Source organism: Sminthopsis crassicaudata, chromosome 1 (genome assembly GCF_048593235.1).
Source record: "Sminthopsis crassicaudata isolate SCR6 chromosome 1, ASM4859323v1, whole genome shotgun sequence".
In the NCBI taxonomy this organism is placed as follows: domain Eukaryota; kingdom Metazoa; phylum Chordata; class Mammalia; order Dasyuromorphia; family Dasyuridae; genus Sminthopsis; species Sminthopsis crassicaudata.
In genome coordinates this window covers 297,149,561-297,176,095 of record NC_133617.1, presented here as the reverse complement: position 1 = coordinate 297,176,095, position 26,535 = coordinate 297,149,561, and the positions used below count along the sequence as shown (strand labels likewise).

The following is a 26,535-nucleotide window of genomic DNA, read 5'->3' as shown; positions in this document are numbered from 1 at the left end:
TGAAGAGGATGTTTGTCTTATTTGTTTCATATTTTTAAAATGTACCCACCCAATTAATCTAATAATTTTATTAGTTTGTTTCAGTAAAGAAGGGAAAAAACCCACATGTGATGAATGATAGAATCCTGCTTTAATATTACTTAATGCTCTAATTATACTTCACCTATTGCCATTCTTTCTTCCTGGTTATAGCAAAAAACTCCTGATACATAGAAGGATGAAGTTTCAGGCTTGAGAAAGTTATTTGTTGGCCTTGTTGTCCCGTTCTATCTGAATAGAAACCTCTACTGTCCAGTAAAGGCCATTCAACATCTTTAAGAACTCCATTGGAAGAGAAATTTACTACCTTGATAGGCTACCAGTTAAACTTTGGGATAGTTCTTTTCTTTTTTAAAATTGTGTAACCATCCCTATCAATTTCAGCTTTTTAGATTTGACACAAGATATTTATATATATCAAAATTTTTTGGTATTTCATTGTTGTTATTAAACCAGTTATTACTTTCAAGTTCTTCTCATCTGCAAACTGGATAACCATGTCATCAATGCCTATATCCAATTTACTGATTAAAAAACAAACCAAAACAAAACACTGAATAGCACAGAACCAAAAACCTGAGGCCAGGACTCTAATAGAAACTTATTTCTTGGATACCATTGATCCATCAATGATAATATTTAATTTTGAATAATCCTAATTCCACATAACTACAGAATCATCTGTATTTTTCTATCTTGTGTACAAGGATAGGATGACAGATTATATCAAATTTTATTCTGAAATCCATGTACTGTAATGTTTCTTTGGTCTCCCAATATATTAATCTTAGCAAATAGTAAATGAGATCTTGTCTGCCATGACTTGTTCTTGATCACCTTGAACCAACATCACAGTGATCATCACTTAACTAAGTGGTCACAAAACATCCTTTAATAATGCCTTCTAGAATTGTGATTCCATTCCATTTTCCCATTCTCAATCTGACAATCTCTTTTTCTCCATAAATTTCAAATATCACCAATAGTTGCTTAATAATCAGATTTAGAATTTCTTTTAATATTCTAGTTTTTATGAGCCTGATATCTTAAATTCATTAAAGGTAGTGCTTGCTCTCTTACCTATCTTTCAATGTGCTTCTTAATAATTTATTTTTATTCTGTACTGCCTAATCTAAAGATTGTTTGTTTGGGTAAATACAACCCAAAATAAAAATTGAGAAACTTTGCCTCCTTTTCATCATTTTTGTGATGATCTTATACAAACTGAATAATAGGTCCCTTTCTTTCTTGACTCCTTCTTTTGTTCCCAGCATAAATTTTTAAACTGCCCTTTTGCTGTTATTGTTCTTAGCATTCATAGTTAACCTAAATTTACTCTGGGATTTAGTATGCTTGTCATTATGCTTTATAAGAATTTGCAACGCCTTTGTATTCACTCTGTTACCTAACTTTGTGTCTATCTTCAGTTCATGTCTTGTAAAAACCTGAGTTGAACAATAAATTCCTTTTTTTCTGTTTCAATGGTAGCCTTTAGAGAGTTTCACTTTTTTCTTTCTCACCAGAATATATTGTGTTTATAATCAGAACTTCTTTCTTGAGAACATCTTATCATTTTTGAAGTTACTTTCCCTCAAGAATTATAGTCTAAATATTTTTACTTGTCCTTTTTTCTTATCTGGGGAAACTATTCTACAAAAAAAACAAAAACAAAAACAAAAATAAAACAAACAAACAAAAAAACACCATGGTGTACCTCAAATATCCATTTATGTGCATTAATCATTTCCTTATATTCATCAGGTATTCAAAGATAGCAAAATAACTTCCTCCCATGAGTTCACTATTCAGCAACTATTTTATTCAGCACATCTATGACTAAAAGATTAACTCCCCTCAGCTACTACTTTTTGAAGTATCAACTTATCCACAAGCAATTTAACACTGTATTTCCTACTTTACTTTTAGCAGAAAAAGTTCAATTAGATGCCTGGATAGTTGATAATCCCTATTAGTACTACACTACTGACCCCTTTAATAAACACATCTGGAACACATTGATTTCTCCTTTCTGCTTAAAATTTTTTTTTTTTTGCATATTACTTCAATAATCCTTTCACTTTGTCATTCCATTGAGTCATACCCAAATCATTTCCATCATTCATATATGTGTGTCTAGACTTTTCTGGTTATATAATACTACTCTATTACCCATCCTGAATAAAATACATTCTTCTAATAGTCACTTTCCACCAAATCTTAACATAAGGTTAAATTTATCTCCTTAAAGTGAGCCCCTTTCCAGTTTGCTTTATTATCACATATCTCTGTGTTTGAAATGTATGTATCACAGATAATGTAAGTATTACTATTACTATTGATGTGGCGCGGCTTATAGGAGAGACCTAGCAATAACCCTAAGTCCACCTGCTCTTGGGAGTGATGTAGTTAAAAAGTATATTTCTTCCTCTAGGTTATCCTGCACCAGTTTACTCTATATAAACGAGGATTGTTATGGCTACAAATATTGCTGGTAATCAGATAACAGCCTATTAGTCAGTGATAACAGAGTTTCTGAATCTAATGAGCAACAATAATGAGATGCTTAAAGTTGATGCAGGTGCAGAACAAAATTGGTTGTCTGCCATTTGACCTAGTGACTTTTCAAACCTAAAAATACATTTCCCAAAGGTTCTCCCCTTGAACTCTGCCCAGAGAATTATGGGTATTGCACCTACACACAAAGTCAGAACCAGATCACTCTTCAACTCACTTTTAAGCCATAAAATTATCATTATCAGTGACAAGAAGCTTCTGGTTTCTCCTTTTCCTAAAAAATGTATTTTCTTTCCCCTACTTCTTTCCTAATTTCTTTTAGAACTTAGCACACTTTAATTGGCATTAAAATCATAATAAACTTTGTCCCTTTACTTGGAAATGAAGTCCAAGGCTGCCCATTCTTTTGAGAAATATCACTATACTGGTATGGTTTTGGATTCTTCTTTGAACCCCAACACTATCATCCAGCCCCTTGGATATTTATTCTCTCTTTTAAACTATTGATTTATCTACTGATATCCTTCTTTGTTATATCTGTAGCTGTCTATGGATTCTTATAAGGAGATTAATTGTGGGCTGTTTCCTCCCTCTTATTTTATTTTCATTTTAATCTCCTATTAATCAGATAGAGAAGCAATGTAACATAGTGAATAAAGAACCAGTCACCAAACCAAGATAACATGACTACAATTCCTGCCCCTAAAACATACAAGTTGTGGGATCTTGTAAATGGTATTTAACTTCTGAGGATTCTAGGCAATGTTACAGAGAAGTTGCTGACCTACATTAATATGATAGTTTCCTTCTCCAGGACTTCCCTATACTCAAAGTGCCTATTAATCAGATGTTCAGCTTTCCAGGCAAATAAGTACATATTCCAAAAAAGCACTGATGGATTGAGATTGATATTACACTTTTATAACTGTGACCAACTAACGTCCCTTTTTAGGACATTTCAAAGGACAATATTTGCGTTCATATCAATGTACATAAAATGTTGTTTTCAACCGTTTTTCTCAGTGTCAGTAAATAAAAAATAATAGTAAGCAATTTTTGACCATATTTGACAATTTTGAAGGAATGTACAACAAGCTTGTCAGACTGTAATTTTAGAATAACATAATTTTTCTTTTTAGTAATGAAGTAATTCACAATATACATCCCTCAAGGAACCATCATCATAGAATTAATTTAGGGAAATACTTCTTCAATAACGGAGGCTAAGCTCTCCAGGCAGATTCTGAAAAATTCTGATATTACTGTATCTTCTCCAAGGACTCATTTTAGTTTTATGCAATTAATAAAATATTTTAGATTAGATAGAGCTACTGGCTCCAAGTTAGAATATACCTAGATTCTACAAAATACAGAGACTACTGTAGAACTGCAGAACTGAGTGAATTAATTTATATAGTTATCAATGGTATACTTCGGTTTTTATGAGCTTTATTGCATAACTAATAATAATTTGCCCTCACTATGATCCCTCATAGCACAATTTAAGCTTCCAATTAAGAAATGTTGCCATTTAGGGTCTGTTTGTTTTAGAAAGAAAGGTGTTTGTTATAAATATTTTAACTGTTCAAGAAAGATGGAGAGGAAGAGGGGGAAATCAAGGTTAAAAAAAAGCTTATATGTTTTTTAAATAAATTTAAGAGATACTCATGCCATATTTTATCCTCAAAATATCACCATTTCAACTGTATGAATATACTGAGGATGAAAATGACTTTTAAAAGAAAATCATCACTTTCATCAGTCAACATATTCATCCTTAGAGAGGAGATTAGCAATGAAGGGCTGATAAATAAAAAATCATTAACAATGGAGATTTATTTATAATTCCTGTAGGACATTTTACATGTATAAAAGACATTCAAAAGAATAAAACATATATAAGTATGGAAAATATTGCATATTTGTAACATTTACTTTTACAGGATTCTTTAGTGTTGTAAAATGTAATGATTTGGTAAAATTTTACCAATCTCCATATAAATCAAACTAAAGGAGAATTCATATACCACATGGTTTCTAATCTTTTGAGTATACCTGGCTGGTAATATTGTATATGTAGCTGCTTTGTCCTCTTCAAGAACATAGTTTCTATTAGTGGCAGTCTTGTCTTATTTAAACTTCATTTCTTTCCAAGACAACCTATTTCAATTTCCTTCATGAGTAATTAACAAATCAATGAGAGAAGGAAAATTGGAATTCTCTACTAAACTGGAATTCAGGATACTGTTTTCCATGATTCCTCTAACTGAAGTCACCATCAGCATAGCAGAATATAATGATAACTATTATAAAAACAACAAATGTGAGAGTGAGTTTAAGTATTTGTTGCCAATTTCATTTCCATAATCTATGGTTCAAATATTTTTTTAAAAAATTTAAATAATTAAGCTTCCCTGATTTGCTCCTTAAAGGCCTCATCATAGACCTATAGTTCCATCTATTTGCAAAGGGATACAGTATTTGTGTATATATGTATATGTGTGAATGTATATATAGATATATATCTCTCATCTTTCTTCTGAAAATGAGGTAGATATCTTGAATATAGAATTGATGTATATTGCCCTGAACAGATCATATTGTTCTGTCTTTCCTCCATGGCTAAACCTATACTCTACCACGTAACTTAAAAATTACAACTTAAAAATTCTGCCAAAGAAATGGCATGTCAAGTATGTGCACAGTGTAAAATGCTGCATTTGAATAGCCACAGGACTCTGTAATCCTCTACAGAATTGAGTCTATATATTCAGTGTGCTTAACGAATACACATTAAAATGTCACAAAGAAAAAAAAAATCAACACATGCCTCATTTCACTATGCTTGAGCTCAAACAGCACAACCAATTCACACATGTCACAATGGACATTGTTATACAGGACCATTAATGAAAGTGGCAGAATACCATTCAAGGAGCTAAACCACTTAATATCCCAGAAAGAACTAATCTACATCGGCTAATCACCAATGCTGACCATTTTTCAATGCACCAGTAATTGTATCCCAATGTGGTTTGCACAGTATGAGTTCATTTTCTATATTCTCAGCCACATTTAGAGTTTCCAACTTCAGGCCCAGTTCTATATTCTTGAAATGTTTCTAATAATATTTCTTTGCAATAATTGGGTATAATTAATTAAAGCCTCACAGCATAATGGTTAGCTGGCTGGACTTAATGACAACAGTGTTTGGTTTGAGCCTTGTCTTAGACATAGATTCCTGTTTTGACTGTGGGCTAGTCACTTAACCTTTAAGTGCCACTCCCTGCCCCCCTTTACAAATCTTCAAGACTATAAGTTACAGGTCAGTGACTGGTAAGCATCCATGGAGGAAATTCTCACTAGAAATGTCCTATACTGATCAAATCTCAGGCTTAGAACAATAGGTGTGTATAAATATAAATTGAATATATCTATATCTATATATAAATATATAGATATATATGCATATACATACATATGTAAACAAACACATATTTGCATATGTAGAGATAATTTATAATAATATTTAATCAAACTTCTGGGAAATAATTTATGAACTCTGATGAAGACACATAACTACAATAGCCAATTATCCCAATTTCTACATATTTTCTATGATTTACACATATGATTTAAATTATATTTTAATCCACATAATCATTTGGAAAAATTAACATATTTAAGATTAAATGTGCTAAGAATTATTTAATATCTTCTATGAAGTTACAAGGGAATTTATTTCATAAAGAAAATAATCACAATTATGACAAACATAATACTAAGATCATCATTGTAACCATTTGTTTGCAAGAGATGCCACCATGACACCAGGCCTGCTACCATTATGACTAAAGGTGAGTAAAATGTTCTTTGATCATTCTCCTATTTAAAGCTTTCTGTAAATAAAATATTTTCACTTTTTCTACTTACATGGATATTATTTTGTAATTCTATAAAATTCTATAAATTGTATAAAATGCAGCATCCTTAAGAAGTTAACAAAGTTAATAAAGTGTGATTCTTTTAAAAGAAAAAACTATTGAAAATGAGCTTGAATAACTTCACACTTCAAATACACATTTTTAAAAAAAAGCATGCTAAAAGTTCTGAAGCTATGTGAATGTTGGCAGACAGGCTCAACACCTACATTTATAGACACCTTATGCAATGAAAGAATTGTATCTTAATTTTTTTTTTTTTTAATGTAGAAAGCAGAGTCCCAACTCCTGAAAGGCAAGCATTTCCTTTATATCATATACAGTTCCCAGCAAAGTGCTAGGTATCTGGTAAATACTTGTTGATTGTTCTATTTCCAGACTCTAGATAGTTCCACTATGGAATTATATTTATCATTTTCTTTGTTGTTGTTGTTGAAGAAGTCATAGTTAGTAAATGTCTGAGCCCAGATTTGGACTCAATTTTTCCTGACATATACTCTAATCACTACGTCACCTAATCTCTATGCCATCTAGCAGCCCCTATATTTATAATTTTAGGAGTATAGGAACTTACAGTTCATGAAATTATATTCTTTCAAATAACAAAAAAGAAAACAAAAAATTCCTATAGTGATTTGCCTCATTCACAAAATCGTTTAGGGACAAAATGGAAACCAAATAACCTATCCCATGGCTTCAATCACTTACAGTTCTGAGACTTACGCCTTTACAAAGATCTTTAGATTTGTGAAGTATATTAGAACTCCTGCTAATAGCACCTGATATAATCAAGGTAACTAACATGCTCTGTAATTTCTTAATTCTCCTTAGGTGGTCCAGTCATGTTCATACTATGTTTCAATCATTCACAAATCAGAATTACAATTTACTTTTTTTTTTTTTTTTACTAGTATCAACACAAAAATATCAACACAAAAACATATCTATTAAAACATTTTAAACTATACATTAAGTATAAAAATAAGGGGGCCCCTCTTCCATATAGATACCATACAGTACCTTTGTGGAAGATCCATTCTGTTTGTTATAATACATACACACACATATATAATTTTTACCTATATGGAAGATGGTCTCCCTTGGGTTTACATGGAAAATTTTAAATACTGTTCCTACCACCTTTAAAGTTTCTTCATTCTTTGCTAAATGGAACTTCTTTTTAATGAGAAGTAGTTTAAAAAAAATTTTCAGCTTTAGTGCAAGCTCAAATTGATTCTAAAATGTCTTGCTTTTTACTGTATACAAAATGTTCATTAAGACATATATTGTTTCCCCAAATCCTAAATTATTGTTGTTATTGATGTTTATAAAAATAATTAATATTCAGTAAATATAATGCATATGTTGATGAAACAAATTTCACTTTCAACATATTACATTACAAAAGTGTTTAAACTACCAACCTAAATAAATGTACAAATCTCTCTTCAATATTTATAAAACTCCTAGGTGTCCATGCAGGATAAGCATCTATTCTGAATACTGATTATAAAACAATCCTTTCCCTATGTAGAGATGTCCCAGAAATCCAATTGATGGATAAATTTCCTAAATGACAAATTATCCATATCATATAGCAGTAACTTTAGGACAATCAGTTACTTGCCCAGAGATGGCATAATCACACTTTAAAATCACAATACATGGCCTTCAAGGTCCATATGATAATAACCACACCAAATTAAACCCACATTTTTGGTTTTACCTTAAATTACCCCACTTTTATAAAAATTTTGATTTCTTAAAATTATGAAAATATCTATCCCATCTCATATTTTCTGTATGATGCTGGTGAAGACAATCAATTATTCTTTAAATTTCAGTTTCACATTAATATATATAGAGTGGACCAGGTGTGCTCAGCTATGTAAGAGTATTTTGAAATGAGCATCACTATTTTCTCTCAGAGTAGATAGATAAGACAGCAGACACATAAATGTTTCATGCAAATATATGTATACACATATATACAAATAAATAAATAAATAAATATATATATATATATATATATATATATATACACACACACACACACACACACACACACACACAAATATAAAATCCTTCAATGAAGAATGACACTATCCAACTCATGGAATAAGGGTTTATCTGCCACAAGTTCTATGACCAACTATGGTTAATTTTCTCATCTGCTGAACAAGCATGAGAAATAGCACTGATAATTCAATGTAAAAGTACTTTGCAAATGTTAAAGTCATATACATTGTTAGCTGCTGAAAATATTTGGAGGATATATTACTGATGTTGTTATCATTATTATTTCTAAAGTATAATGCGAAAGAACTCCAAAAAACATAAAAGCTTTTATCAGGGTACTAATAAAAACTAACTTGTTTTTAATAGATTATATAAAGATAGATAGATCAATTTTATTATATATTTCTTAGATTTACTTGTTTTTTTTTTTTTCTTTTCCCACAAAGGTATTTCTTAAAACAATCTTTTAAGAATTATTGAAAATAATGTTATGGTAATTTTAGGATATTTAAAACTCTCTTGTTAATGGATTTTATTTTACCTTACAAGGGCAAATTTCAGTACGACTAATTAATTGTCTATCAGCTTTCAAATTTGGCAACTAATTTGAAATGCCACTTTGCCTTTAACTATTGTTAAACAGTGATGTAATAAATCAAAGAATTTGATTTTGAAAAGAGGATTTATGGTGCATGAAATGAACCAAAATTCAAATTTGTACACTATAAAGAACTGACCCCCAATTAAATATGCCTCCCACATAAAAAAAAATGTCTTAAAATGCAAATTTTTAAATTACAAATGAAAGCATACTATTATTACAAAGTAAAACTTAACAAGTTAAGAAGAAAAATTAAATATTTTTATAGTACAATATTGAGTTATACAAAAGGTATCAGAAGAAGAATAGCATAAGTTTAAGAAGGGAAGGCATCATTACACTTGTTTTGTTAGTAAGGATTTCCAGATTAAATAAAAGGTTTCAAGAATGAAAAAGTAAAGAAAAAATTAATTGCCAAGTAATCAAAAACTTTCAATATTATTTTGTTATAGAAACAATTATAAATGCACACTTCTTTTCCCTTCTAATTCTGCTATTTTGATTTCTACACAATTGTTAAATTGCACATTTATTTAATATGCTGCCTACTTAGGGATTTTCATAATCATTAAACAATAAACAAACTATGATTATTCTTTTCTGCAATATTCTTTTTTAATTTTAAATTTATGACATAAAGCAAGCATTTCTATAATAAAAACAAGAAAAGATAATTGCATATGAATTGTTAAATCTATTTTGTACAACTTGGTTGTTATTTTAGATATGATCAAGTTATTAAATAACCCTCCCTTTTTTCTTTTCTTTCTTCCTCCCAACCCTAGAAATGGCTATCTTTAGAACTGTGGTATGTATGTGTGATTACTCTATGCAAACATCCATTGATTTTCTTTTTTCTCTGGATACTTTCATGTAACCTTTCAAGCAGACAGTTTTCAAGAGAGTGGACTTTGGGATTGATTTTGCTTGATTTCATCATAAGTTCTTAGAACAATGATTATAGATACATTAGTAAATTACTAATTTTGCTAAAAAAAAAAAAAAAAAAAACTATTGCTGAAATAATATTAAATCCATAGTAAATTTTTTTAACTTTAGGATTTACAATAACAATTGATAAGATTTTAAATTATTAGGAAATGAACATATTTTAAAATGAGTATGTTTTCTACTTATCTCATTTTAAAAATATTTTATTTTAAAGATTTAATTATCTTAATGCAGTAGCTCCTTCTACCACTAGGTCTTCTGCAGAAAACTGAAATAACTTTCTTAATGGGCAAGATATTTCTTAAAGTTCCAAATATATGTTTAAGGAAGTATATCTGATTATTAAAGTTTTAAATTATTTTCCCCCTTAAAATAAAAGAAGGTTAAATGACACAGTCTGACCAGCAACTTTTAAATTTTAAATAGGTAATGAATTAAAAAAACAAACAAACAAACAAACAATTTCTAAGTATGGCATTTCTGACTCTGATGTGAAAATAAAATGGAATATATTAAAAATGTTTTATATTCTCCCCAATAATGGGAGAAGGAGCACTTAATTTATAAAATATTTTTTAAAAAGAAGGGGAATAATTTAATATATTTTTCAGAATGCACTCTCTACCAGGAGTATAGTATCTAACATGATCATTCAAAAACCAGAAGAAAATTTTAAAATTCAATGAATTTTTGACATATTTCAAAGATCTTTATATTTATGATTACAAAACAGTGAAAAACAGTACAAAGTTTTGAAGTTGTCCTAAACTTCTCTCCCCCCCCCCCACATAGAGGTACAGTGAAAAACATCAAATTACACCATTAGTATTTACCAAACTAGTTGCTGGCTTCATTGATGGGCATTTTAATTTATTATGTTAATACAGGATATTTCCCTGATACAAAATACATGGTAATCTAATGATTTGATAAAAATAGGATAATTTTGCTAAATGGATAAATACTTCTACTAGTAACCAGTAGGTGGTGCTAATTCAAGTGTTTCAGTTTATAAGATCAAAAGACCAGAAAACTCATAAAATAGAAGAAAATATCAATACTGCATAGTTAACTAAATTTAAAAGAAAGTTTAAAAAAATCTAGTTTGGAGAAAAAAAATGTCTCGAATTAAAAGTGTTCTAATGGGTGACATGGGAATGACCATAGATACCTATATAATGAAATCATGAAAATATAATATTGTTAAAAGTCTCAATATGAACAGTCTTAAATATTGTAGTAATAAATATAGCCTTTGGCCATAAGTAGAATAAGAACATTCCTATTTACTTCTTCCTAGTAATAGTGTCACATGGAAACATTAGTATTGCTGGTGTTTTATTGCAACCATGGGATAAATTAGTGCTCTTGGGGAATACTCAGTTTTGATAGCTTCCAGGATTCAGAACAAGAATCAGATGACTTGATGTTCATTTATACTACAAATATGTCATTACACATAGCCACATTATCCAGCACCTTTACAATATAATAACAAAATGTAAATTAAAAAGCATAATCTCAGGAAACATAAGTAACTAACAAAATAGTTAAGTGATTGGTCTTTTTTATATCTTCAATTGTTGTACATTACAAAACATTTTATTTTATTAACAAATTTTCAATATGTATATTACATGTATATGTGTATATATAATGTAAATATGTAAATGTATGTATGTATTATGTATACATACACAGATATGATAACATTAAGGTTGATTTCATGTTTATGCTCAGTCTTTATGCTTATGTATCTCAGAACACTAAAGTCTGACAATTCAAATCATAAAATATCTTCCTTATGTAAATGCAAAGGACTAGTTGTAAATGAGAAGTAGGCTGAAATTTCAAAATGCTTGACTTATTTTGACTGTATTTTTCTCTAAAATCTTTAACATGCAAGTGAATTTTGACCAATAGCTTTCAGAATATTCTAAAATATTTTAAACTTCTGTAGAAAATAATGGAGCAAAAAAAATAATGGAACAGTTGCTTCTATGAAATCTTTACTGAAAATTATAAAAAAGTATGTACAGAATTTTTAAATTCCACAAAAAATGACAGAGGAAATATAATATCATTACTTTACATAAACCATAAAGCTTTATCTTCTGAAAGCCCAACTGAATGTCATGTTAGTCTATAGTACAGGTATCTAGAAGAAAATCTAACCTGAGGAATAAACATCTGTGATTCTATAATTATATGTATATCAGCTTCTATTTAGGCAGAAGCATGATTCCAAACTGCAGAATCTGCTCCCGAACTTTTTAGTCAAGAAAAAAAAAAAAAAAGTTAATGTTCACATATATACAAAAAAGTGTACCAGGCAACTGAATGTCCAACAAATTATTCTCTCGGTTTTTAAAATGCAGAATTTCTCTTCCTTCCTTCAATTCCTTAAAAAAAAAAGATAAAGGGCTCTCTAGCAGAGATTCTAAGTTTTGAGTGCAGAGAAGGCTTTTATGACCAACTGATAAATCTTTGAAAAGTAGCATTAGGTTATATAGGAGACCCATATCATCATAAGAAAGCATAAACCTCCTGGAATATATCAAACACTCAAGACTTCAACTTTTATAAAATCCTGAAATCCATCACCTTCTAAATAAACTCTCAGGAGAAAGCTTTCCCTATCCCATTCTCCTGGGGGAGAAAAGGGCAGAATCTAAAGGCTATCTCTTTAAATGAAGAACTGTTCGGCAGCTAAGTATCATTAATGCAAAGTAACAGCTTCTCCCTCAATATTGAACTCTAGGTGACCGTCATGGAAAGTAACTACTTCCCGATCCCCTGGCAGACAGTAGCATTAATAATCATCAAAACAAAAAAACAGGCAAAAAAAAAAAAAAAAAAATCTGAAACCAAGCACTAGGAGAGGCCAAAGCAGGATGGGGAGGACCACTGCAAAAAGGAGGAATGGGAGTTATGGGGGTTGAGGCGAGGGGAGCATCCTGAAGGTTCTGGAAAATGTTTCATGCTTCAGGTCCCCGGGTGGCAGAAAGCCAAGCCCTCTCTGAAAGACTGCTGTTGCCTCTTTCTCCATTTCCAGCACTCCCCAAATGGGCCATCCCTGCGCAGCCCTACGTCTGATTTCTTATCCACAACCCGAATTCTTTTCTGCTCTAAAAGTGTCCCTCAGCAGAACTTACATGGCAATCCTTTTTCCAAGCAGCCCTTTACTGTAGCACAGAAACCACACGCAGTCTAGCCGACCTGGGCTCAATGGAAGGAGGGGAAGGGATTGTATTTTGCGCACATCCAAAACGATCCGGAGGCAGTAGAATTTAGTTTTTGCCTCCACTGGTTTTCAGACAAGGGTTTTTTCTCGAAAGCTTGCTTAGTCTATACTTGTATGTGTGTGGAAACACACACGTACACACACACATTTCTTTCCCTTGACTAGTATTGTCATTACAAACAGTGGAAACGCCTACAAGGAGATGAAGTACCTGCACTGGGAGATGCTCAGTTGTTCACTTCATCTTCCGTTGACAAGGAAACCAAACCGCACTTCATTTTTTTTTTTTTCCAGAAAAACCTTCCACTGCCATCATTTGAAAATGTATGGGGAGGGAGGGGGGGAGAGGAAGGAGGGATTAAATAGATATAGGGATATCTATCATAAAATTATCTCGGTTTTCTTTCTTTTTTTTTTTTTTTAATAAAAAAGTCAAATGTGCAAAAGTCATAGTTATTTTAAAGGGGGAAAAAGTATTTTGCTTAAAAAATGATACCAGTAACCGGCTGCAAGAAAAGTTTCACATTATAAAAGGGTATCAAAAACGGAAGGGGGAAAAAACGGTCTGTTGTTATTGGCTTCAAAAAGGAAACAAAAATAAAATTAACGTCTTGTGCTCAGTGGCTTGCACCAGTATTGCAAGACCACAAACTCTTGTAAACACTGCCGTAAAATGCATTCGCAAATCCCACCTATACAAAAATAACATCGGAAAAATAGTCTGCAAAAAGAGTTAGAAACATGCTTTTTTTTTAACATGAAAAAAATAGGCATCATACTTCACATCGCTTTTCCATAAAACCAGTTGCATATTTTGCTGGACTTGGGAGTCTCTCCCAGCGGCACAGTGGCCACGGACTCCCAGACACAGCGCCTTGTCTACAGTACCATCGCATGCTATAAAAACTTGTATTCAGGAAAAGGCTCAAAACCATGCTCCTCCAGCTTTCCCAATTTAAACAATAATCAAAGAGGTGGAAAAAAAAAAAAAGAAAAAAAAAAGAAGAAAAAACCAAAAAAACAAAACCAAAAAAACAAAAAAAGGACAAAAAAAAAAAAGAGAGGACAAGAATGCCACTGAGAAGGTACTCACCGAGCGGGAGTAAAATGTTGGAATAAAAATGAGATTTAGTATAAAATACAGTATGGCGGTGGAAGAAGGAATGAAGCGCTTTTTTTTCCTCTCAGTCTCTGCCTCAGGCACTGACACGTGACTCGGAGCCAGACTGACTCGCAGGCAGGCGGGGAAGGAGCAAGGCAGCGAAGGGGGGAAGCCCCACCGATCCCAACTCACTCGCACGGCGGCGGTAGCAGCGGCAGCGGCGAGGAGCCTGGCGCCGGGAGCCCGGGAGCGGCGGCGGCGGCGGCGGCAGAAACAGCAGCAGGCGCAGGAGGGGCGGCTCGCGAGAGCCAGAGCCGCGGCAGCCTCTGCTGTGCAGCCCAGACGAGCAGGTGCCCCTCACGCTGGAGCCGAGCACACACACTCACACATCCACACGCACACACGCACACGCACAAGGCAGTTAGGGCGCCGGGGAGTGGGAGAAGGGAGAGAGGAGAGGGAGCACAGTGGAGCCGAGCCGAGCCGGAGAGAGGCACGCGCAGCAGCTGCTGCTGCTACCAGCGCTCTGTATGTGTGCGCATCTGTGTGTGTGTGTGTGTGCGTGGGGGGGGGGGGGGAAAGAGGGAGGGGGAGGCGCCACAACTTGCTGCTCGCCTCAAACTTGGTGGTGGGTTTCCCTTCATTTATTTATTGGGGAGAGAAGTTCCCGTCTTCCTCCCCTCCCTTCACTAAGTTTGAGTTTTAACTGTAGCCTCGATTTCCTACTCTTTTGCCCCCGACCATCTCCCGTTGCTTAGGAGAGGCTTCCTTACCCCGGTGCATCCTTATTGCTTCTTTCACTAGTCCCCCTCCCGGCCCGCAGGGCGATGTATCGCCCAGGGCCCCAAAGTACTGACAGAAACCGGTACAGACCGCTTTCCTTCCCGGGACGGCAGGGGGGAGGGGGGCTTTTAGTTTGCAAGAAAAAATAAACCGTCTTGCATTGCGTTGGACGCCTGGGCGTATTTTCACGGCTGTGGATGACCAGGCTGAGGATTTTGTTCGGGTTGGGTTGGGGGATGGGGCGGGGTGGTTGTTTTGATGGTCTGGATATTTGTGGGTGTATTTCTCCGGATAGCCCTTTTCCCCGGTGCTTAGCTGTGATTTAAAGTGGAAGGGGAACTCCAGTCACACAAGTGGTCCCATTGTGCACGGTGCGGGAAGGTGGGGAGAGAGGAAGGGAAGCTGCGGTGGGAGCTCAGGTGCTGAACAGTTCAGTGGAAGGCGAGGTAGGCTCCTGCCACCAGGCTGCGTCGCGGGCTGCCGACAGCGCTTCAGTCTCTGGATTTCGCATCAGTTTACTTTGTTTTCTCTGGATAATCGGAGAGAATATGCAACCAGCCAATCCTGGACGACTTGGAGATTTCCTATTCGCCGCTCGTGCTGGGGCAGCTTCCTGAGACTGAATGCACAACTCTTTTTGTGCGGTGCTCTGAGTGCACCTGAGCCATCTCGGGCAGCCTGGTCTGGGGGAACCGCTGGGGTGACTACACACACGTATCTGAGAATGGAAGGGTTGGAGTTCCTCAATCACTCCTCCAAGACCTCAAGTGCTGGTCTCTACTCTAATGATACAAATGGAGATGTTCATGATAGAATGGATAATGTAATGAAAGCAAAGTACACATAATTACAGAGAGCTTCAAAAGCAAATACTGGGAGGCTCTGATAGTCTAGTCAGAATTCACTGGCCAAATAAAGTATTAATCCGCAATTTAAATAAAAGAGATTAAGATTATTAAAATATCACCAAATATTGATTACATGATTGCCAACTCTTCCTACTCCCACCCCCACCTTGGAATTAAGAATTGCAGCTCGAGATCTTGACTGAAGGGGAATTAAATGCATCAAGGGTTTTTAGTGGCTTTAGAACAACTGTTGGTACAGTTCGAGTGCATTTTCAGAGCACTCATATTTCACTTTTTAAGATTTATTGTCATCCTTTGTCCTTTTTCTCCATGACTCAAGAATTACTCTTCTTCAATATTTTGTTATGAACCTCTTGCCAATTTCCCTTGTTCTCAGTTAAAAATCCTCCTTACTCTGGTCAGTGAGATTAAAAACAATGATGTATAGACTGTTTTCCCCAATTTTTTCCCCTTTGGCTTCCTACAGTATTTTGTTATGGATCTACACAAATATGAGGAGAGACAAGACTTTTTAAGATATCAATCTTGAACTTTCCAGTAGGTTGTGTAGAGTCTGGGTTGTAAAGAACTATTTATAAAGAACTTTGCAAACAAATCTATTTAGAATTACACTGCAGTAATGGCTCTCAGCCAATCAGAGTGATTGTCAGACTTTTATTATTCAATAAAATGACTCCCCTTTATGTAAAATGCTGCTCTGCTGAAGAAAAGCAAAATACATCAATCTATATTTCCTCTGCATTCTCCCTATTTACTACATAATTATCATATCCATTTCCCTTTCTAATTCATCTATATGTATCTACAATTTAAGTTGTATGGCACTATAAGAATAGATCAGGATGAAATTAAATTAAAAAAATAATAAATGATCCCAAAGGAAATTCCCTACAATAAAGATTCTCTATATTATCCATTGCTGTCTATAACATATATACTTACTGAATTAAAAAAATGAATCTTTAATGCTTAACAGAGTGCCAAGTTCCATACACTCTACAAATAGACATTAAGCATCTCTCTTATATAAAATCTTCTGGTAGGCACTGCAGAAGATACAAACACTTGCCTTCAAAAACTTAGCAAGGAGATTAGTTAAATGTAATGTCAGATGACTATAAATATTTATCACTTTGTTTTGAATTTCATCATAATTTTTCTTTTAATAGGAAAGGACTGATATCTTTGCAATCCCCTTACCCTTAGCATCATGCTTAGCACAAAGCAGGTGCTCAGCAAATACTTGTTGATTCTGTATCAACATAGAAATAAAAATAATACACACACACACACACACACACACACACACACACACACACACACACATTTTCCTAGTGAAGAAACTATCTATCTTGTCCAAAATTTTACATGAAGAGCTAAGGAGAGAAGAATGCGTTGGTTAGTACTCTACTTAATAAGGAATAAGAAAGGGAGAAGGACCACAAAAAGGATAGTTTTAGATCTTATGAGATTCCTTCTTACTAATGGCATGGAATACAAGTGGTTCAATCAAAGGGACCCACATTTCTATTTGCCAAAATATAAGTGTTTTAAAAACTTATCCATGTTATGAGAGATAATTTTAGTACAAGAATAGCAAAACACTTGTGAGATTTTTTTTAATTTTAGAATAGATGCTGTGCTACAACCAAGTAACTTGAATTCGCTATTAAAAACTTAAAACATTTTACTCTATTTCTTTCCTTTGCTCTTTTATTTTTATTTTATTTTTCCATGTAACTTAAAATATTTCATATCTATTTGCATATTCCTCATTCTATTTTAATTTATGGTGCTATCCTCTTGGAAAAGCAACAACACAACAATAATCAAACATATATGTATAGTGCATTGTACCATGGGAGCAATGTTGGGTCAGAGAACCTGAGTTCAAATCACAAGTCTGCTACTTACTACCTATCTTTGTGGCCTTAGCTTCCTCATCTTTAAAATTAGGGAATTGGACTACATGCCTTCTGATATCCTTTATAAATCTATTGCACTATGAACCAGAAATATCATGAAATACCTCATTGTTTGCATAAATTCCAAAAGAACAGAATAAAGATAATCTGAAAAATCACATATTAAAATATCACATGAATAAACAAAACATAAAGAAGTATAAATTCCAATTTCTTTATCTGCAACCAGTAACTTTTTGATTTGAAATTTGTCTCTCTTATGCCCCCGGAGAGGGAAAATAATTTTAAAATACTATTAAGATAAAAATATCGATAACAAAATATATACTCAATAAAATTGATTTCAAGCTAAACATTAATACAACATCTACAGCAAAACATTTATACTAGTTAGAAGAAAAAGTAAAGCTAAGGCATAAATTTATATACTTTCTAATTTTATTTTTGGCAATGTATACATTTTAAATTGAACATACCCATAATTTCTTATTTTGTTATAAATGCAGACACTGTGGGAGTGACATAGTAAGTAAACAAGGGTAGCACTGATGAGTTTCACAATAAATAAGCTGAGACTCAGTGTGAGATATAGCTACACGTGACACTTCCACTGTTCTGCACCATCTGTTATTATTCATTGATTTCCTACCTGACAATCTCTCTACCTACTGTAAAGAGAATTTAAAATATAGCATTTGGTAATTTTTAGAAGCTGTGAGGTTAACACAAGAGGTTTCTTTGGGTATCATGCCTAAAGCTGTGAAAATATTGAAGGAGCTACAAATAAGTCCCTGAAAAGATACTGAAAGAAAACAACACCCTTCTAAAAAATATGGGGACAAGCATTTGAGAATTTTGAGCTCTGACAGAGAGAAAAGGAAAGTGAAAAGAATGTCAGGAGTAAGCAGCATAAAACAGAAAAAGGTATGTAAAAACATCATCAAGGAAAATGTAAGGAACACAATAGCTGACAAAATATTTAAGAGCCTATGGGAAGTTTAGATGTTAAGGAAACTTAAAAAAAAAAAAAAAAAAGAATGAACGTGGATTTTTAAAGAAAAAGAGAATAGCTGGAAAACATAAGATGTAGAGCATTGGAGAGCCTGGGAGTGTACTAGAAAAAGACATTTCAAAAATGCAGACAAGTGCAAAAAGGGACAGATCTGGGCATACAGATGAGTACTAAGAGACATATGACAAAAGTATCTTTAACAATATTTTAGCAAAATATTGCAGACTTTATAATATATTTCATGAGTGAGAGGAATTGTGTCTGAAAATTCCAGGAACCAATCTTGCTAAAGGCTAAACAGTGGTCTTTCCTGAAGAAAGGAAAACCAGGAAAAAAAAAAAAAAAAAAAAAAAAAAAGCCTAAAGGGACCTTTTGATTTGTGATCAGGATAATCATTTGAATGATTTTAATTGAATCGAGTGATAACCTATATGAGGACCTCATCATTTTTTTTTTAATATATTGTAATAGAATTAGTCTCTCCGCTTCCACAATTTCTTCTATCAATTCTATCCTTCACGTAGGTACCAAATTAATATTCCTGAAACACAGTTTTCACCATGTAACTCACCAACTCAAAATGTTCAGTGGCTCCTGTTGCCTTTATGATAAAATACAAACTCCTCAGGCTGGAATTAAAAAAAAAAATAATAATTCTCCATAATGTAGCTTCCCTCTAGCTTTCCAGACATTTTATAATATACACATCTTTGTATGAATTGTAAGCTACAGTTAGACTCTTAGTTATTGCCCAGGCTAAACATATATTCACCCATCTCCATACCTACTTCTGTGTATTAAAATCCCTAATTTTCTTTAAGGCTTAATCCAGGTGTTACTCTTATAAGAGGACTTTCTGCTCTCATCCTATTGTTCCTGTTCTTGCCCTCCTGAAAGTACTTTGTATCATGGTGGCTTAGTATAAATCTTATCCTCCTCCCACACAGATTCACATGTGGGAAGGGTGAGCAATATACACATTGTAAAAGAGTTGTGACCAGCCCTTTAAGGAACAAGAAAAATGTGTTGTGACCCACCCACCTCTAAGGTAATTTAGACTACTATTCACAGGGTTCTTTCAGATTTATCTATTTATATTATTTAAAATAACTAAAGTTATTTCCCCTCTAAATAAATTCCAGGTTAAATTTTGCATTATATAATTATAAGATAAAATTTTTACCTATACTTATGAAAACTAAATTAAAAATTTTTATATATACATACATATAAATATATGTATATATGTTTGTATATATATATATATATATATGTACACACACACGTGTGTGTGTGTGTGTGTGTGTGTGTGTGTGTGTGTGTATAAAACATGAATAGCCAGCATATGCTACCAGGGATAGAAGAGAAGAAAATCACTTCTGAAAAGATTCTTTTCTTGGAAAGGTATGTGTGTGTGTACCATATACATGTGTATGAATTTATGCATACATACATGGTGTATATATACATGTGTTTTACATTGTTGTTGTTTGTCCTTTATTCTTGAAGAAATCTGTGATATGAGAGATGTGATTCCATGACATGTAAGTGAATTGGATTTAAGTGGCAGAGGGCTGTGCAGTGTTACTTGCCTTACTTTCCCCTCCAGAACCACCTGGGTCCAATGGCCAGATATAGATCAGTACAACCAGAGATGGCCCTGTGTATGTATATACACATATACATATATACCACTGACATATACTGGCTATTCATCCACAGAAATTTTACTGAACAACTTACTAGTACTGCCAATCAGTTCAGTTAAAATTCTGCCAGATAGAAAACATCAACTTTAGTGGAGAATGAATTAAAAAAAACAAAACAAAAAAAAACCAATCTTAATAATGCAATGATTTGCAATATGAGGATTATTTCTACAAAATGTCCTGATTTCAGAAGCTTGTAGTATGTAGGTCAGCAATTATGGTTTTCAAAGAGTCTGATATTTAAACAATAAGAACACAAATACTCATATTTTGATCACATGATTGGAGAGACGATAACATGTGATGAAAGGAATAACAGCATAGAGAATGCAAATGAAATTATGCAAAGGTATGTGACCATCTTTTAGATTCAGCTTATACATAAAGCTTGTGACAGTGTGGTAGTTTGGAAACAATTTGATAACATGTTGAGAAAATGCAAGAAATGATGACAGTTTGATATCATGATATGAAAATATGGATATCATGGATGGGTATCAATTGATATCAATGGATGGATATCCGCATGGATATTAAAATCAGTGTCTACATGGCTATGATAGTTTCACCTCTCTACAGAACCAAATGAATAGTACTTCAAACATCTATATGCTTTTCAGAGAGAGAAAATATATTTGCAATTCATAGGATTATTTATTGCTTAACTTGCTATTAAATATATGTGTGTATATTTGTGCACATATATGTTTATACACATACATATATATGTATATATGAAAATATTATTATAATTAAGAGCTCCTTGGACTATAATCCTGAACCTTCAAGGGGTTCATGAACCACTAAATGTGAATAATAGCTATGGAATATAAATAAGCTCCTTCAAGAAGGCTCAATACATTATTTTTTCTTTTCCGTACTCAGTCTCAAATTCAGTATATCTAGATTAAAAGCGTGGAATAATATGCTATTAAATCATAGCATTGGGTCTGTTCTCAATCCTGCCTTTAACCAGTTACGGAAATGTAGGCAATTTACTTATAAAGGAATTGTAAAAAAAATTACCTCTAACTTTAAAGCACTATAATCTATGAAATGATTACATTGATCTGTATAATAACTTTTTTCTTTTCAGATAAAATTAATAAACTTTGGGGTTTCAAACAACTGGCATATCTTGCATAGGCAAATGCGTAATTTTTTGCTAAAATGAGCTTAATTCTCAAAGGTTCAGCTTAGTTGCTACCTTTTCCATAAAACTTTCCTCGACAATTCCTAACTGAAAATATTATTTCTTCCTTCAGAGGTTTTTAATTGAATTTTTAAAATCTTTTCTTTTTGTACATCTGTTTTGCACTCTGAAGCTACCAATTTCTTGCTAGACATCTCCATCTGTTTTCCTCCAAAGCATTTCAATCTCAACATATACAAAACAGAACTCATGATCTTTTCCCTGGAATTCTATTCTTCTTAACTTCTTTATTTCTGTGCATGACACCATCATCTTTCATAACCTCAAGTGAGGCTTACAACATCTAAGTCAACTCTGACTGTTTCATCTCTTTCACTTCACTAAACCCAATATCCAAATGGTTTCAAATCTTATAGATATTTTTTCCACACTGTTTTTTGCATGCATCCCCTTATCTCTACTCACACAGTCACTACCCTAATATAACCGTCAAAAGCTCTCTCTTAAATTATTACAATAAGCTGCTAGTTGGTCATCCCATATGGAGCTTCTCACACAGTTACCAAATTGATATTCCTAAAGCATAAGTCTGAACATTGTATTCCTCTGTTCAAAAAGCATCTGTAGCTGTCTGTTACCTATAGTATGATGTAAAAACTTCTCAGTTTACCTGTAAAACACATCATAACTTGACTTCAGTATGTTTTTCCAAATTCATTTCATATTCCTTCACCTAATGATCTTTACATTTCCACTATGTATATGACATTATATTCCCCAATAACCTCTGAAACCTCAGTCCAATTCAAGGTTCATTTTGAGGGCTTTTCCTAATTTTTTATATTCAGAGACATCTATTACCAGAAAGTTGGCCATCAAGAACATATCATTTTCAAACACAGCAAACCATAAAAACCACCTACAAAGGCAGGGAAAAATTATGAAGTTGCTTTGGTGAAATAATGCATCTTGGAAGTATTTGATGATGATGGAGGTGTGAAACTGGGTTCCCTTTTGATCTGTAAAATTAACAATCTGAAATTCTGTATCTTTTGATTCCTGACCCTCCCCAGACTCCAGAGAGTCTATGAGAGCATATCCTCCTGGTTAGGCCTTTTCTAAGGCAAATCACCCCATTGATTCAGACCCTTTTCAGGAAATTCCAAATTCCAGAAGCCTTCAAAAAATGATTTCCATTCAATTGGAAATCTAGGCCTGGGGGCTTTGGCTTTCTTTTCAACCTGAAACCCAAGCCTAAGATTTTCTTATTAAAGGATATTTCTAAACTCCTGATCCTTGCAGAAGTCTGGAATAGGGGGCATGGTTGCCTGCAAGCACTCCTGTCCACTGAATTCTCTTCTCAGTGCCAGCCTCCATTTTCCTAACAGGACTTTGCCACTGAAGAAGTCAGTTTTTCTAGCAAAGCTGACTTCCTATACAACAATAATCTTCCATTTTTGCCACTTAAAACTCTTCGGGTTCGTGAATTCTTTCACGAAGGACTGCACTGGCCAAAAGGGCCACTTTCTGTCACTAGAATCCCATCAATTACAGCAACTGAAAGCTTATCTTAGTATTTAAGATACTTACTATCTTAGTATCTTAGTAAATAGTCTTATGCTATTGTCTCTCTACTATCTGACTTCTGTTTTTTGTACTCATTTCATCATACTCCCTACTTCACACATTGCTGAATTTAAGCTTGAATACATTTGTCATTATCATGCTCCTTTGTATATTCAGACATTCCATTCATGTTTTCCATGTTCTATCCTAGTAATGCATTTTATCCTTGTCCCCCCATTTCAAATTCTTATTTTCTTTTTAAGTTTATCTTAGTTGTTATCTCCTCCATGAAGCATTCTTAACACATGTGCCCCAAACTCTCAAGACTTACCATAGATTGAAAATACTCTCTCCTCTTTCAAATGACATTTTATCTTGAGTGAAAGGATTGCTAAATAACCACTTACTGAGGAGATCCAGATTATTTTTCCCCTTCTTAGATCCTTAATCTCTTTTAGGTCTAGCCAGCTTCCAAGGAGGTTATTATTGATAAATGAGATTTCCTAAACCTCTGTGATAGATGCCTTTCAATCTTGGGTGAGAGCTGTTGTCTCAAGCAACTAGAGAAATTAAAAAAAAAACTTTTAATTTAAGATTACTTCTGTTTCACTGTGTGCCATTCAGCCAGGTCTGAGCAGAGGTGAATTTTGCCTAGATTAAGCCTCTTTATCCAATACTGAATGATCCAAGCCAAGTACTCCAGACTCTCATTAGAATAAACTCACCTCTTATAATATTCATTCTTCTTATTAATTGTTAGCCAGAGTTGTTTAGCATTCTCAAGAATAACTATCCTTCCAAAGACATATAAGCTTTGAGTGAGTTTTATGAAGGGTCTTTGGCATTCAAGAGTGTCACTGACCCCTTTTATTAAATATACACTATCATGATAAACAAAATAAATTGTTACCCAGAAACTATGTCATTTGAAATTTTTATATGTCATAATTTGGTCTCTCCAATGCTGAATATTTTTTAATTACACTTATTTTGGTATGTGTCTGTTTGTCCATTTGTCATTTATCATTTACTCAATTATGATGAAGACAAGGTTCATCTTGGAGGAGAGGATATTAATTCCTTAAGTCTCTGACTCATTTCTTTGTAATTTAATATTTATGCATGCACAAGCAAAAGAAATATAGAAGAGGCATAAGGTAAATCTTTGTAGGTAATTTCAATAAAAGTTGTGTGTCTCTGTGTGTGTGGCATGTAGGTATGTATGATTCCTTTCTTCCCATGAAGTTTCCCAGCATACAAAAAAAAGTCAATCTTGTTAAGATCTGAAAAGATCAGAGCCTTTGGCTGTTTGGCTTCAGGGTAGTAAATTATTTGTTGTTTTATTCATTTAAATTCTTAGAGAAAACAGGAGCAAAGATCAAACACAGACTTTCCAATAGCACTGTAGGGCACTACTAGTAGGCCACTGGGCAAAATATTAATGTTTCAAATACAATTTTATATACACAAACATTGTGGTCAGTCTTCATATCATAGAGGAAGAGTCAGAGAATACTCATTTGGTTGAAACTCTAAGCAAATGGAGAGATGAAATATAAAATCAGTCCAGGGTCATATGGTGATACCAGACTATGGAGGACCTTCACTGAATGTCAGACATGGGAGTTTGAATTTTATTCCTTAGAAATTAAAAACCCATTGAAAATGTCTGAGCTGAAAAGTTAAATGGCTAGATCTAAGCATGACAGATTTATGAAAATTCATCTCTATGTGAATCAGATTGAGGTGTATTTATTTTGAAATTACAGAAGATAAATTTTGTGATAGAAAAATTTTCTATATTACCATATAAATGTATTAGTAGTCATTTGTTACTTGCTGTGAAATCAAATTTTTGAATTCCAGAATATATATTTTTCATGCTTGAATACTATTCCTATACCAAAAAAAAACTTTTAATGCTTGAATTTATTGCCCAGGTAGTCTGAAAAGAAAGATCGCTATGATAGGGAAAGGATGAAGAAGAATTATTAATTATTCAGAAGGTAATCTCTTAATAATTTCTCATGAAGCTGCTGAAACTGCAATTTTAATTTACTCTCTTAAATTCCTAATATTTTATATATATGATTTCCCCTAATATGATATAACACCTATTTCCAAATGAATCTATGAAAATTATATATGGTATAAATTTTCAAAAGATAATATCTGAGCAAATGGCAACAGGTAACAGGATTCATAAAACAGTTTGCTTTATGTTTGTATTTTATTTGTTACCTAGAATAAGACCTTACTTCTTTGTTATTCAAGAAATTACTAATTTAACCTGGTTGTTGATCTGCCTAAGTAACCTGGTTATAAATTTATGAAAGTATATGTTATGATTATATATATATATATAAAACGGTTATGCAAAGTTCAAATATGTTTTTTTTTAAAAAGTTCAAATTGTAATTGACTATTATGACTGATCACTGAAGAAAAAATATTACTTCAGTATAGAAAATAATTAACAATTATTGAATAAAGTATTGAAATGATTGACTAATTGTTCTTAGAATCACATCATGTTAACTCTCGAAGAACCCTTAGAGGATATTGAATATGACTTTCTCATTTTGGTCATTTAGGTGGTACAGTAATTAGAGAAGGAAATTGCTAACTATTAGTATCTTTGCTAAGAAAACCCCAAATGAGGTTGAGAAGAATCTGATATTATGGTACAACAATCTCATTTTACAAATGAAGAAATCAAAGCCAATAGATTTGCTCAAAATCTTTTCTACAGATAGTAGGGTGTTTTCTTAACTCTCTATCATGGAATAAACAATATGATAGTTTTTAATAAATGCTTGTTGATTAATTAATTAACTTGGGCATATCCACTAGAACAGGAAGGTCAAAGTAATTTAAAAAATCAGTAAGTTCTATAGTCTTTATGGTAGAGAAGAGTCATTATATTGTGAAACATTATAAATACTATTTACAACATGAGAATGGCTAGATTACATAAAAGTCAAACAGGCAAATAATAACAAACACCAAGGACAAAGAAGTACAATTCAAATACAAAGGGTATTAGAGAGTTATGTTTAGAACTAGTTGGTAATTCAGGGATCCCTTAGTCTAATTCTGATAAGTTT

General features: G+C 33.1%; 1 protein-coding gene across 1 annotated transcript in view; it reads right to left on the bottom strand.

Moving 5' to 3' along the window:
* Nucleotides 1-14,745, bottom strand: part of RALYL (RALY RNA binding protein like) — a 758,144-nt gene extending 743,399 nt beyond the window's left edge. Inside the window, 1 exon segment of the mRNA XM_074278973.1 lies at nt 14,403-14,745. The gene's annotated coding sequence lies outside the window, so the exon portion shown is untranslated.
* Nucleotides 14,746-26,535: the final 11,790 nt, after the last annotated feature.